Source organism: Centroberyx affinis, unplaced genomic scaffold (assembly GCF_046629955.1).
Source record: "Centroberyx affinis isolate AG114_WGS23_722 - 3 ecotype Tasmania unplaced genomic scaffold, CSIRO-AGI_Caff_v1 ptg000481l_1, whole genome shotgun sequence".
In the NCBI taxonomy this organism is placed as follows: Eukaryota; Metazoa; Chordata; class Actinopteri; order Beryciformes; family Berycidae; genus Centroberyx; species Centroberyx affinis.
In genome coordinates, this window is record NW_027279138.1 from 16506 (window position 1) to 30561 (window position 14056).

A 14056-nucleotide genomic window follows, 5' to 3' on the forward strand; every position below is an offset into this window, starting at 1 on the left:
GTGTTGGTGGGTTAGTTGGTGGTTGTGTTGGTGGCTGAGTTGGTGGCTGAGTTGGTGGTTGTGTTGGTGGTTGTGTTGGTGGCTGAGTTGGTGGTTGTGTTGGTGGCTGAGTTGGTGGCTTAGTTGGTGGTTGTGTTGGTGGCTGAGTTGGTGGCTGAGTTGGTGGTCCTGTTGGTGGCTGAGTTGGTGGTTGTGTTGGTGGCTTAGTTGGTGGTTGTGTTGGTGGCTGAGTTGGTGGTTGTGTTGGTGGCTTAGTTGGTGGTTGTGTTGGTGGCTGAGTTGGTGGCTGAGTTGGTGGCTTAGTTGGCGGTTGTGTTGGTGGTTGTGTTGGTGGCTGAGTTGGTGGTTGTGTTGGTGGTTGTGTTGGTGGCTGAGTTGGTGGCTTAGTTGGTGGTTGTGTTGGTGGTTCTGTCGGTGGCTGAGTTGGTGGCTGCGTTGGCGGCAGAGTTGGCGGCTGAGTTGGTGGCTGAGTTGGTGGTTGTGTCGGTGGCTGAGTTGGTGGTTGAGTTGGCGGTAGTGTTACTGGCTGAGTTGGTGGCTGTGTTGGTGGGTTAGTTGGTGGTTGTGTTGGTGGCTGAGTTGGTGGCTGAGTTGGTGGTTGTGTTGGTGGTTGTGTTGGTGGCTGAGTTGGTGGTTGTGTTGGTGGCTGAGTTGGTGGCTTAGTTGGTGGTTGTGTTGGTGGCTGAGTTGGTGGCTGAGTTGGTGGTCCTGTTGGTGGCTGAGTTGGTGGTTGTGTTGGTGGCTTAGTTGGTGGTTGTGTTGGTGGCTGAGTTGGTGGTTGTGTTGGTGGCTTAGTTGGTGGTTGTGTTGGTGGCTGAGTTGGTGGCTGAGTTGGTGGCTTAGTTGGCGGTTGTGTTGGTGGTTGTGTTGGTGGCTGAGTTGGTGGTTGTGTTGGTGGTTGTGTTGGTGGCTGAGTTGGTGGCTTAGTTGGTGGTTGTGTTGGTGGTTCTGTCGGTGGCTGAGTTGGTGGCTGCGTTGGCGGCAGAGTTGGCGGCTGAGTTGGTGGCTGAGTTGGTGGTTGTGTCGGTGGCTGAGTTGGTGGTTGAGTTGGCGGTAGTGTTACTGGCTGAGTTGGTGGCTGTGTTGGTGGGTTAGTTGGTGGTTGTGTTGGTGGCTGAGTTGGTGGCTGAGTTGGTGGTTGTGTTGGTGGTTGTGTTGGTGGCTGAGTTGGTGGTTGTGTTGGTGGCTGAGTTGGTGGCTTAGTTGGTGGTTGTGTTGGTGGCTGAGTTGGTGGCTGAGTTGGTGGTCCTGTTGGTGGCTGAGTTGGTGGTTGTGTTGGTGGCTTAGTTGGTGGTTGTGTTGGTGGCTGAGTTGGTGGTTGTGTTGGTGGCTTAGTTGGTGGTTGTGTTGGTGGCTGAGTTGGTGGCTGAGTTGGTGGCTTAGTTGGCGGTTGTGTTGGTGGTTGTGTTGGTGGCTGAGTTGGTGGTTGTGTTGGTGGTTGTGTTGGTGGCTGAGTTGGTGGCTTAGTTGGTGGTTGTGTTGGTGGTTCTGTCGGTGGCTGAGTTGGTGGCTGCGTTGGCGGCAGAGTTGGCGGCTGAGTTGGTGGCTGAGTTGGTGGTTGTGTCGGTGGCTGAGTTGGTGGTTGAGTTGGCGGTAGTGTTACTGGCTGAGTTGGTGGCTGTGTTGGTGGGTTAGTTGGTGGTTGTGTTGGTGGCTGAGTTGGTGGCTGAGTTGGTGGTTGTGTTGGTGGTTGTGTTGGTGGCTGAGTTGGTGGTTGTGTTGGTGGCTGAGTTGGTGGCTTAGTTGGTGGTTGTGTTGGTGGCTGAGTTGGTGGCTGAGTTGGTGGTCCTGTTGGTGGCTGAGTTGGTGGTTGTGTTGGTGGCTTAGTTGGTGGTTGTGTTGGTGGCTGAGTTGGTGGTTGTGTTGGTGGCTTAGTTGGTGGTTGTGTTGGTGGCTGAGTTGGTGGCTGAGTTGGTGGCTTAGTTGGCGGTTGTGTTGGTGGTTGTGTTGGTGGCTGAGTTGGTGGTTGTGTTGGTGGTTGTGTTGGTGGCTGAGTTGGTGGCTTAGTTGGCGGTTGTGTTGGTGGTTCTGTCGGTGGCTGAGTTGGTGGCTGCGTTGGCGGCAGAGTTGGCGGCTGAGTTGGTGGCTGAGTTGGTGGTTGTGTCGGTGGCTGAGTTGGTGGTTGAGTTGGCGGTAGTGTTACTGGCTGAGTTGGTGGCTGTGTTGGTGGGTTAGTTGGTGGTTGTGTTGGTGGCTGAGTTGGTGGCTGAGTTGGTGGTTGTGTTGGTGGTTGTGTTGGTGGCTGAGTTGGTGGTTGTGTTGGTGGCTGAGTTGGTGGCTTAGTTGGTGGTTGTGTTGGTGGCTGAGTTGGTGGCTGAGTTGGTGGTCCTGTTGGTGGCTGAGTTGGTGGTTGTGTTGGTGGCTTAGTTGGTGGTTGTGTTGGTGGCTGAGTTGGTGGTTGTGTTGGTGGCTTAGTTGGTGGTTGTGTTGGTGGCTGAGTTGGTGGCTGAGTTGGTGGCTTAGTTGGCGGTTGTGTTGGTGGTTGTGTTGGTGGCTGAGTTGGTGGTTGTGTTGGTGGTTGTGTTGGTGGCTGAGTTGGTGGCTTAGTTGGTGGTTGTGTTGGTGGTTCTGTCGGTGGCTGAGTTGGTGGCTGCGTTGGCGGCAGAGTTGGCGGCTGAGTTGGTGGTTGTGTCGGTGGCTGAGTTGGTGGTTGAGTTGGCGGTAGTGTTACTGGCTGAGTTGGTGGCTGTGTTGGTGGGTTAGTTGGTGGTTGTGTTGGTGGCTGAGTTGGTGGCTGAGTTGGTGGTTGTGTTGGTGGTTGTGTTGGTGGCTGAGTTGGTGGTTGTGTTGGTGGCTGAGTTGGTGGCTTAGTTGGTGGTTGTGTTGGTGGCTGAGTTGGTGGCTGAGTTGGTGGTCCTGTTGGTGGCTGAGTTGGTGGTTGTGTTGGTGGCTTAGTTGGTGGTTGTGTTGGTGGCTGAGTTGGTGGTTGTGTTGGTGGCTTAGTTGGTGGTTGTGTTGGTGGCTGAGTTGGTGGCTGAGTTGGTGGCTTAGTTGGCGGTTGTGTTGGTGGTTGTGTTGGTGGCTGAGTTGGTGGTTGTGTTGGTGGTTGTGTTGGTGGCTGAGTTGGTGGCTTAGTTGGTGGTTGTGTTGGTGGTTCTGTCGGTGGCTGAGTTGGTGGCTGCGTTGGCGGCAGAGTTGGCGGCTGAGTTGGTGGCTGAGTTGGTGGTTGTGTCGGTGGCTGAGTTGGTGGTTGAGTTGGCGGTAGTGTTACTGGCTGAGTTGGTGGCTGTGTTGGTGGGTTAGTTGGTGGTTGTGTTGGTGGCTGAGTTGGTGGCTGAGTTGGTGGTTGTGTTGGTGGTTGTGTTGGTGGCTGAGTTGGTGGTTGTGTTGGTGGCTGAGTTGGTGGCTTAGTTGGTGGTTGTGTTGGTGGCTGAGTTGGTGGCTGAGTTGGTGGTCCTGTTGGTGGCTGAGTTGGTGGTTGTGTTGGTGGCTTAGTTGGTGGTTGTGTTGGTGGCTGAGTTGGTGGTTGTGTTGGTGGCTGAGTTGGTGGCTGAGTTGGTGGTCCTGTTGGTGGCTGAGTTGGTGGTTGTGTTGGTGGCTTAGTTGGTGGTTGTGTTGGTGGCTGAGTTGGTGGTTGTGTTGGTGGCTTAGTTGGTGGTTGTGTTGGTGGCTGAGTTGGTGGCTGAGTTGGTGGCTTAGTTGGCGGTTGTGTTGGTGGTTGTGTTGGTGGCTGAGTTGGTGGTTGTGTTGGTGGTTGTGTTGGTGGCTGAGTTGGTGGCTTAGTTGGTGGTTGTGTTGGTGGTTCTGTCGGTGGCTGAGTTGGTGGCTGCGTTGGCGGCAGAGTTGGCGGCTGAGTTGGTGGCTGAGTTGGTGGTTGTGTCGGTGGCTGAGTTGGTGGTTGAGTTGGCGGTAGTGTTACTGGCTGAGTTGGTGGCTGTGTTGGTGGGTTAGTTGGTGGTTGTGTTGGTGGCTGAGTTGGTGGCTGAGTTGGTGGTTGTGTTGGTGGTTGTGTTGGTGGCTGAGTTGGTGGTTGTGTTGGTGGCTGAGTTGGTGGCTTAGTTGGTGGTTGTGTTGGTGGCTGAGTTGGTGGCTGAGTTGGTGGTCCTGTTGGTGGCTGAGTTGGTGGTTGTGTGGTGGCTTAGTTGGTGGTTGTGTTGGTGGCTGAGTTGGTGGTTGTGTTGGTGGCTTAGTTGGTGGTTGTGTTGGTGGCTGAGTTGGTGGCTTAGTTGGCGGTTGTGTTGGTGGTTGTGTTGGTGGCTGAGTTGGTGGTTGTGTTGGTGGTTGTGTTGGTGGCTGAGTTGGTGGCCTAGTTGGTAGTTGTGTTGGTGGTTCTGTCGGTGGCTGAGTTGGTGGCTGCGTTGGCGGCAGAGTTGGCGGCTGAGTTGGTGGCTGAGTTGGTGGTTGTGTCGGTGGCTGAGTTGGTGGTTGAGTTGGCGGTAGTGTTACTGGCTGAGTTGGTGGCTGTGTTGGTGGGTTAGTTGGTGGTTGTGTTGGTGGCTGAGTTGGTGGCTGAGTTGGTGGTTGTGTTGGTGGTTGTGTTGGTGGCTGAGTTGGTGGTTGTGTTGGTGGCTGAGTTGGTGGCTTAGTTGGTGGTTGTGTTGGTGGCTGAGTTGGTGGCTGAGTTGGTGGTCCTGTTGGTGGCTGAGTTGGTGGTTGTGTTGGTGGCTTAGTTGGTGGTTGTGTTGGTGGCTGAGTTGGTGGTTGTGTTGGTGGCTTAGTTGGTGGTTGTGTTGGTGGCTGAGTTGGTGGCTGAGTTGGTGGCTTAGTTGGCGGTTGTGTTGGTGGTTGTGTTGGTGGCTGAGTTGGTGGTTGTGTTGGTGGTTGTGTTGGTGGCTGAGTTGGTGGCTTAGTTGGTGGTTGTGTTGGTGGTTCTGTCGGTGGCTGAGTTGGTGGCTGCGTTGGCGGCAGAGTTGGCGGCTGAGTTGGTGGCTGAGTTGGTGGTTGTGTCGGTGGCTGAGTTGGTGGTTGAGTTGGCGGTAGTGTTACTGGCTGAGTTGGTGGCTGTGTTGGTGGGTTAGTTGGTGGTTGTGTTGGTGGCTGAGTTGGTGGCTGAGTTGGTGGTTGTGTTGGTGGTTGTGTTGGTGGCTGAGTTGGTGGTTGTGTTGGTGGCTGAGTTGGTGGCTTAGTTGGTGGTTGTGTTGGTGGCTGAGTTGGTGGCTGAGTTGGTGGTCCTGTTGGTGGCTGAGTTGGTGGTTGTGTTGGTGGCTTAGTTGGTGGTTGTGTTGGTGGCTGAGTTGGTGGTTGTGTTGGTGGCTTAGTTGGTGGTTGTGTTGGTGGCTGAGTTGGTGGCTGAGTTGGTGGCTTAGTTGGCGGTTGTGTTGGTGGTTGTGTTGGTGGCTGAGTTGGTGGTTGTGTTGGTGGTTGTGTTGGTGGCTGAGTTGGTGGCTTAGTTGGTGGTTGTGTTGGTGGTTCTGTCGGTGGCTGAGTTGGTGGCTGCGTTGGCGGCAGAGTTGGCGGCTGAGTTGGTGGCTGAGTTGGTGGTTGTGTCGGTGGCTGAGTTGGTGGTTGAGTTGGCGGTAGTGTTACTGGCTGAGTTGGTGGCTGTGTTGGTGGGTTAGTTGGTGGTTGTGTTGGTGGCTGAGTTGGTGGCTGAGTTGGTGGTTGTGTTGGTGGTTGTGTTGGTGGCTGAGTTGGTGGTTGTGTTGGTGGCTGAGTTGGTGGTTGTGTTGGTGGTTCTGTCGGTGGCTGAGTTGGTGGTTGTGTTGGTGGTTGTGTTGGTGGCTGAGTTGGTGGTTGTGTTGGTGGCTGAGTTGGTGGCTTAGTTGGTGGTTGTGTTGGTGGCTGAGTTGGTGGCTGAGTTGGTGGTCCTGTTGGTGGCTGAGTTGGTGGTTGTGTTGGTGGCTTAGTTGGTGGTTGTGTTGGTGGCTGAGTTGGTGGTTGTGTTGGTGGCTTAGTTGGTGTTTGTGTTGGTGGCTGAGTTGGTGGCTGAGTTGGTGGCTTAGTTGGCGGTTGTGTTGGTGGTTGTGTTGGTGGCTGAGTTGGTGGTTGTGTTGGTGGTTGTGTTGGTGGCTTAGTTGGCGGTTGTGTTGGTGGTTGTGTTGGTGGCTGAGTTGGTGGTTGTGTTGGTGGTTGTGTTGGTGGCTGAGTTGGTGGCTTAGTTGGTGGTTGTGTTGGTGGTTCTGTCGGTGGCTGAGTTGGTGGCTGCGTTGGCGGCAGAGTTGGCGGCTGAGTTGGTGGCTGAGTTGGTGGTTGTGTCGGTGGCTGAGTTGGTGGTTGAGTTGGCGGTAGTGTTACTGGCTGAGTTGGTGGCTGTGTTGGTGGGTTAGTTGGTGGTTGTGTTGGTGGCTGAGTTGGTGGCTGAGTTGGTGGTTGTGTTGGTGGTTGTGTTGGTGGCTGAGTTGGTGGTTGTGTTGGTGGCTGAGTTGGTGGCTTAGTTGGTGGTTGTGTTGGTGGCTGAGTTGGTGGCTGAGTTGGTGGTCCTGTTGGTGGCTGAGTTGGTGGTTGTGTTGGTGGCTTAGTTGGTGGTTGTGTTGGTGGCTGAGTTGGTGGTTGTGTTGGTGGCTTAGTTGGTGGTTGTGTTGGTGGCTGAGTTGGTGGCTGAGTTGGTGGCTTAGTTGGCGGTTGTGTTGGTGGTTGTGTTGGTGGCTGAGTTGGTGGTTGTGTTGGTGGTTGTGTTGGTGGCTGAGTTGGTGGTTGAGTTGGCGGTAGTGTTACTGGCTGAGTTGGTGGCTGTGTTGGTGGGTTAGTTGGTGGTTGTGTTGGTGGCTGAGTTGGTGGCTGAGTTGGTGGTTGTGTTGGTGGTTGTGTTGGTGGCTGAGTTGGTGGTTGTGTTGGTGGCTGAGTTGGTGGCTTAGTTGGTGGTTGTGTTGGTGGCTGAGTTGGTGGCTGAGTTGGTGGTCCTGTTGGTGGCTGAGTTGGTGGTTGTGTTGGTGGCTTAGTTGGTGGTTGTGTTGGTGGCTGAGTTGGTGGTTGTGTTGGTGGCTTAGTTGGTGGTTGTGTTGGTGGCTGAGTTGGTGGCTGAGTTGGTGGCTTAGTTGGCGGTTGTGTTGGTGGTTGTGTTGGTGGCTGAGTTGGTGGTTGTGTTGGTGGTTGTGTTGGTGGCTGAGTTGGTGGCTTAGTTGGTGGTTGTGTTGGTGGTTCTGTCGGTGGCTGAGTTGGTGGCTGCGTTGGCGGCAGAGTTGGCGGCTGAGTTGGTGGCTGAGTTGGTGGTTGTGTCGGTGGCTGAGTTGGTGGTTGAGTTGGCGGTAGTGTTACTGGCTGAGTTGGTGGCTGTGTTGGTGGCTTAGTTGGTGGTTGTGTTGGTGGCTGAGTTGGTGGCTGAGTTGGTGGTTGTGTTGGTGGTTGTGTTGGTGGCTGAGTTGGTGGTTGTGTTGGTGGCTGAGTTGGTGGCTTAGTTGGTGGTTGTGTTGGTGGCTGAGTTGGTGGCTGAGTTGGTGGTCCTGTTGGTGGCTGAGTTGGTGGTTGTGTTGGTGGCTTAGTTGGTGGTTGTGTTGGTGGCTGAGTTGGTGGTTGTGTTGGTGGCTTAGTTGGTGGTTGTGTTGGTGGCTGAGTTGGTGGCTGAGTTGGTGGCTTAGTTGGCGGTTGTGTTGGTGGTTGTGTTGGTGGCTGAGTTGGTGGTTGTGTTGGTGGTTGTGTTGGTGGCTGAGTTGGTGGCTTAGTTGGTGGTTGTGTTGGTGGTTCTGTCGGTGGCTGAGTTGGTGGCTGCGTTGGCGGCTGAGTTGGTGGCTGAGTTGGTGGTTGTGTCGGTGGCTGAGTTGGTGGTTGAGTTGGCGGTAGTGTTACTGGCTGAGTTGGTGGCTGTGTTGGTGGGTTAGTTGGTGGTTGTGTTGGTGGCTGAGTTGGTGGCTGAGTTGGTGGTTGTGTTGGTGGTTGTGTTGGTGGCTGAGTTGGTGGTTGTGTTGGTGGCTGAGTTGGTGGCTTAGTTGGTGGTTGTGTTGGTGGCTGAGTTGGTGGCTGAGTTGGTGGTCCTGTTGGTGGCTGAGTTGGTGGTTGTGTTGGTGGCTTAGTTGGTGGTTGTGTTGGTGGCTGAGTTGGTGGTTGTGTTGGTGGCTTAGTTGGTGGTTGTGTTGGTGGCTGAGTTGGTGGCTGAGTTGGTGGCTTAGTTGGCGGTTGTGTTGGTGGTTGTGTTGGTGGCTGAGTTGGTGGTTGTGTTGGTGGTTGAGTTGGTGGCTGAGTTGGTGGCTGAGTTGGGGGTCCTGTTGGTGGCTTAGTTGGTGGTTGTGTTGGTGGCTGAGTTGGTGGTTGTGTTGGTGGCTGTGTTGGTGGGTTAGTTGGTGGTTGTGTTGGTGGCTGAGTTGGTGGCTTAGTTGGTGGTTGTGTTGGTGGCTGAGTTGGTGGCTGAGTTGGTGGTCCTGTTGGTGGCTGAGTTGGTGGCTGAGTTGGTGGCTTAGTTGGTGGTCCTGTTGGTGGCTGAGTTGGTGGCTGATTTCCTGATGCTGTTGGTAAGGTAATGCAGGAAATTAGCAAAAACTCCATTCATTCTGGAAGTCTTTTAACAACTGTCCTGTTGTAACTCTATGTGGTCACATATTGCTTTGAAAAGTCACATATACAAGTTGTGATTGACAGACCTTTAATGCTGACATACAAATAATTTACATTCAACTTAATGTGACTTTCCTGTGTAGCTACCTTTGTAATTGTGATTTAGGTACATCTAAATTCACAAAGTTGTAGAGAACCTCTGGCTGCACATGTGAACCAAGTTTGGTGTCAAGCTGTGGGGATTATGGCCTCCTACATGTAATGTGTGTATTTATTTAATTATACAGACAGTGCCACTGTCTGGCTGATCAGGGTCATATTTCTTGAGTGACAAGCTGTTTCCAATATCTCCAATATCATTTTCCTAAACTGCATGTCACAATCATGTACCATTTCAAGGGGAATAGCGAATACATGATTGAAAAAAAAGAAAAAAATAACCACACCCACTAGAACCAATTACAATTCATATTTTGACCAGTACTTTTTTTAATCTGTTTTCTGGTTTGGTGGCAAATGGACAATGGTGAAGGAGGAGATGTCAAAAATTTGTTTTCAACAAATGCCAAAATTGCAGACAGGGGTGGTCCCATGGCAAAGTTGTAGACTAGATCTAAGATTTATCAATTATATCTTAATAATTTATAACAAATTAGTACATCATCAGTAATGACATTAGTTAAATCTTTGTACTTGGTTTATAAGTCAAGAATACCTTTGCTAGTACATCATTTGTAAAACATTAACTAATTTTTTGTATTTGTATGTGTATACTTTATTATCCCCATGGGGAAATTTGTAATGTACATGTAACTTCCTAGGGAGTATATGAAGTCATTATTGTTCTTAATTAATGATCAACAAATTATTTGTTGATCACAGATGGTATCTAAATGCTTGACAAAGTATTTACCCAGGTTTTATTCATTTATTATAAAATATTTGTTAGAATATTTATTAACAATCTGCTAAACAGTTGTAGACCTTTTGCAGCCCCCAATCAAATAAAGTGGCAGCAAATAACATTCATTAAACATTTGCTAATGTTTAGTAAGACATTTGTTGCCATGACTGTGACAAAGGAAAGACAAACAAAAGTACAATGACAATTGTATGATAATTATTATATTTTATTGTTCACTTCACAAGAAAATCACATGACTGCTCTCAAACCGACTGGATTTGACCAAACAGACCAGTGTAAAACCAAAGTGACACAGTATTGTTAACATTTGCACAAAGTGCTGAATTGAAAGCAACCCAGTTTGGGTAGTTTCCAACCACACCGCTGGGTAACTATTAGACCGAACATACGCTGGGTTAATCTAACACAGCAAGATGGGTTGAGTATTCAATCCAAATGTTGGTTCATATTAACTAGAATACTGGGTTCATTCTATCTCATAAGTGGGTATTTTCATAAATCCTTACAGTAAAATCTGCATAAATGCTATTTCAATAGACTACACATGTCTAGTTAAACAGTTACTTGGATGTGCAGGCCTACTTCACAATACATTCAAGATTTGGTGTCACTTAATGAAGGTTATGTTTAGAGTACAATTATGTCTTCGACAGGTGGGGCTCTTTGGCTAGCTGGCCTGTAACACTAAGGTTAGCTAACCTATCTAGCTAGCCTAGCATGGGCCAAAAGTGAATGCACAACACATTAGCTAACGTTACAGGATTATAGTTTTGACTGTAGTGACTTAGAAAGATACAAAAGTGGATGCAAACCTTTTAACTTGATTTGCCCCTGAATTGCACAGGAGGACAAGGAGCCCAACAGACCACTTGCTGACAAACCAAAACTTTTTGCAGATAAGTCAGCAGCTGTCACTGAGGCTGACCCAGCCACTGAACTAAACCAGCGGCTGAACGACACAGAACTACCCAGCTCTGTGGAAATAACTCCAAAAATGTCCAGACTCAAACCGGCATTTGGGTAGACACATTTTTAGTGGCTGCGTAACTGTTCAGAGCAGTGTTGCAATTTTCATGCATACAATAATTAGGCTACTATTGTTTTTGTGGCCACAATGTACAGCTACATAATGTACAATTGTAACAATGTTTTTTTTTTAACTGTGGTTTTACACTGATCTGTTTGGTCAAATCTAGTCAGTTTGAGAGCACTCATGTGATTTTCTTGTGATTTTCTTGCAGGAAGTGAACAATAAAATATAATTACTGTCATTGTACTTTTGTTTGTCTTTCCTTTGTCACAGTCATGGCAACAAATGTCTTACTAAACATTAGCAAATGTTTAATGAATGTTATTTGCTGCCACTTTAGATTGGGGGCTGCAAAAGACCTACAACCGTTTAACAGATTGTTAATATTCTAACAAATATTTTATAATAAATTAATAAAACCTGTGTAAATACTTTGTCAAGCAAATTATTTGTTCATCATTAATTAAGAACAGTATAGTGAACAGAATAGTGACTTAACATGCTCCCTAGGAAGTTACATGTACATTAGGTAATGTTTTACAAATGATGTATTAGCAAAGGTATTCTTGACTTATAAATCAAGTACAAAGATTTAACTAATATCATTACTCATGATGTACTAATTTGTTGTAAATTATTAAGATATAATTGATAAATTACTAATAATAATGAATTTATGTGTAACTCCACATGTACTCATCATGAATTAATCAGTAATTCATTGTTAATGCCATCAACTTCATACTTGGTAAGCCGTTACTAATAATACTCAAAACCCTAATTTGCATATTTACAAATTAATATTGGGGCATTTTTTTACAGGTCGGCCACATATGCCAATTTGGGCATCAATATGACTTACAGTTACATTATAAGTTTTTCAACGGTACTTAAAAAAATCTAAAGTCTTGGTCTTTTAGGCTTAGTTTATGGGTTATATTGGCAAAACTGTTCACCATGAATAGATGCCATGTTAATCCGTCACGGCATGAGAGTTATGAGGGTTTGACTGTCTGTTGATTTCTTTTACATCGAAACAGAGCTTTGATCAGGCGTAAAAATTCAAATCAGTAGGTCTGGTCCAAACTGAGCTGGACTACCTTAGTACTTTTTTAAAAAAAAATCTCAGACCAAATGAAAAACAGTTTTTTTGGTTTAAAAAAGAAAGAGGAAAACAAAAACTTAATTAGAGCTCGGTCAGATAAAGCCCAAAGGAATTATGAAAAACTGGGGATTACTTGAAAATAAGGGGTTATATATTTCACCTCAACAATTATAGCTGTTTTAGCTAAATCAAGGGCAATCTCATGTCCACTACTTAAACTCAAATATACTTAATTATTCTTACCTTCAGCAACACATGGGCAGATGAGTAGAGCAGAGATGATCATCAGCTTCCAGGAAGATGCCATGACCGGATTAGATCCCAATAGGCAAAATCCCACTCAGTGATCAATGACACAAAACACTCAAATCCAACTGATGAAATTCCGCAATGGCCACATGAATATCCAGGCATACACATACCTACATATGCTCTCAAAAGTGTTGATTTTCAGTAGAGAAGCTCTATCTACATGGATCCACCCAGTGTCAAGGTGTGGAGAAATGTCACAGCAGGACTGGTTGAGATTAGAAGGGAGATCAAGATATCATTAATCAACGTCATTAATCACCCTCAGTCATGTGGTCACTGAAGTTACTAACAGTACATGCAGTTAATGATTTACTCATATGTCAGGAAAAAATAATTTTGACATTATGCTTTGCCCTAGAGAGCTAAGTGACTGGATGTGATGGGATAGATAGGATAGCAAGCTAACATTACTTGCCTACCAGAGCTAAAGTTAGCAGCAAAAGTGTTTTACTCTACTTCAGGTAACGTAACACACCAGGAGGACCAACAATCTCTCACCGCCACTTACCTCCACGCATTATGTTGTTGATCAAGATCTTTATAAGCTGACAGAGATAGGACATATAATATATATCTTTAAGCTTACAAGGTTTGGACATATAATTCAAGAAGTTTTGAGACAGCTGCAATAATTCTCTCTTCCATCTTCCATTCAAAGATGAAGTGGAACTCGGACAAAAGGACATCAATTTAAAGACTGGGAGAGTTTGTGCGGTTCTCATCTTGAGAACATAGGGCTCATTTGCATATTAAAATGTTTCTACATTTCTCATCGCATTGTGGGCCTGGCTCATGGTGCCTCCTATCCCATCATGCCGTATGCACTTGACTACAAACTTCTCATAGACAATGAATGGAGGCTAACTGTTCGCCTCTTTAAATCGCACCTGGTGTGAAATTGGCTTTAATGCAGTGGCGTGTCCAGGCCATTTTGAGTGGGGTGGCCAAGGTGGGGCACAGACTCAAGCAAGGGTGGCACTGAGTGCAGCATTTAGGAAGGATGTGGGCAGGTCCCAGGTCAGAATTCTTAATTCCGAGTCAGAATTCTGACTTTATTCTCAGAAATCTGAGATTAATCTCAGAATTTAAATACATTTTTCACATGTGGCCCTAATCCTCTTCCATACATGGCCCAGGTTGAAAACAACCAGAATTATCAGGCATCACTGTCAACTGTATGCATGTAAAAAATGTATGCTACTAACATTACTTCTTGGTCTTTATCTTCAGGTGCGTGCTGCATTCTGTTTGGTCAGACAGTGTTTTTTTCACATTGATCCCTAATTTGGTTTTCTCTTTGCTCCCCTTGGCGTGTTTCTTGGAACTCAAGGAGCGTAGTTTTGGAAAAAGAAATTAACTGGCTTGATGGTCCCGCCTCTAACATGGCCATCAGCTAGTCATAACTCAGGATTTTGGGGTGGCACCTGGGGTGGCCAATCAGATTTCAGGGGTGGCCAGTGCCACCCCATGCCACCCTCTAGACACGCCCCTGCTTTAATGATACAGCTGTTAACAGTTTTATTCTCTTATCTTACACAACTCTAATTTAGCAAACATGTATTTGCATTATCTATTGTTTTAGACAGATTTTAGGTAACAGTTGTTAGCCACGATGTTAAGTAAATTACTAAGTATGGCCTTGAGAGTGGCTTATTGTTTTTCCAAAATGGTTATAATATACCATTGTAATAAAAAGAGAACGCTAATGTTCAAGAACTCCTTTATTTAATCAATATTAATTCAATGTTATTTTTTAGTTCTTGAAGAGAACATAAACGTGATTGTTAAGTGACACATAAGCACCAGAATGAATGGTGATTCTCAGTGCTATAATGTTTAATGTAGCCTAATATCTAAGTGGTCAAAGGTGTGTGTTTTTATCAGGTATTTTACAACATCTTCAGAGGTGACGCAGCCAATCAGACCTTGAGGACCTTAAATACATCAAAAGGCCTGCCGGGAACAGTGACTGTGCCCATACGGGAAAGGTACAAAGGTTTACAGAGGTAAACCTGTTGTAAAATGAGGTGTAATTACATGTAGCCTTTAGAAAATTAAAATGTAGGAAAATTCACCTACTTACAAATTACAATGTCTTTGTCTTTTAGATACTCAAGCCTGGGCATGTCTTTTTCAGAGTTAGGTTAAACTTGCAATAACTTCACTCTTGTTTAGCAAGAGGCTAACTCAAGAGGCTAAACTTGCAATAACTTCACTCTTGTTTAGCAAGAGGCTAACTCAAGAGGCTAACTAAAGGATTGAGATACAGTCGGGTTTATAGACAGAATCTTTGCTTTCACTGACATGCGCTGTGATATAA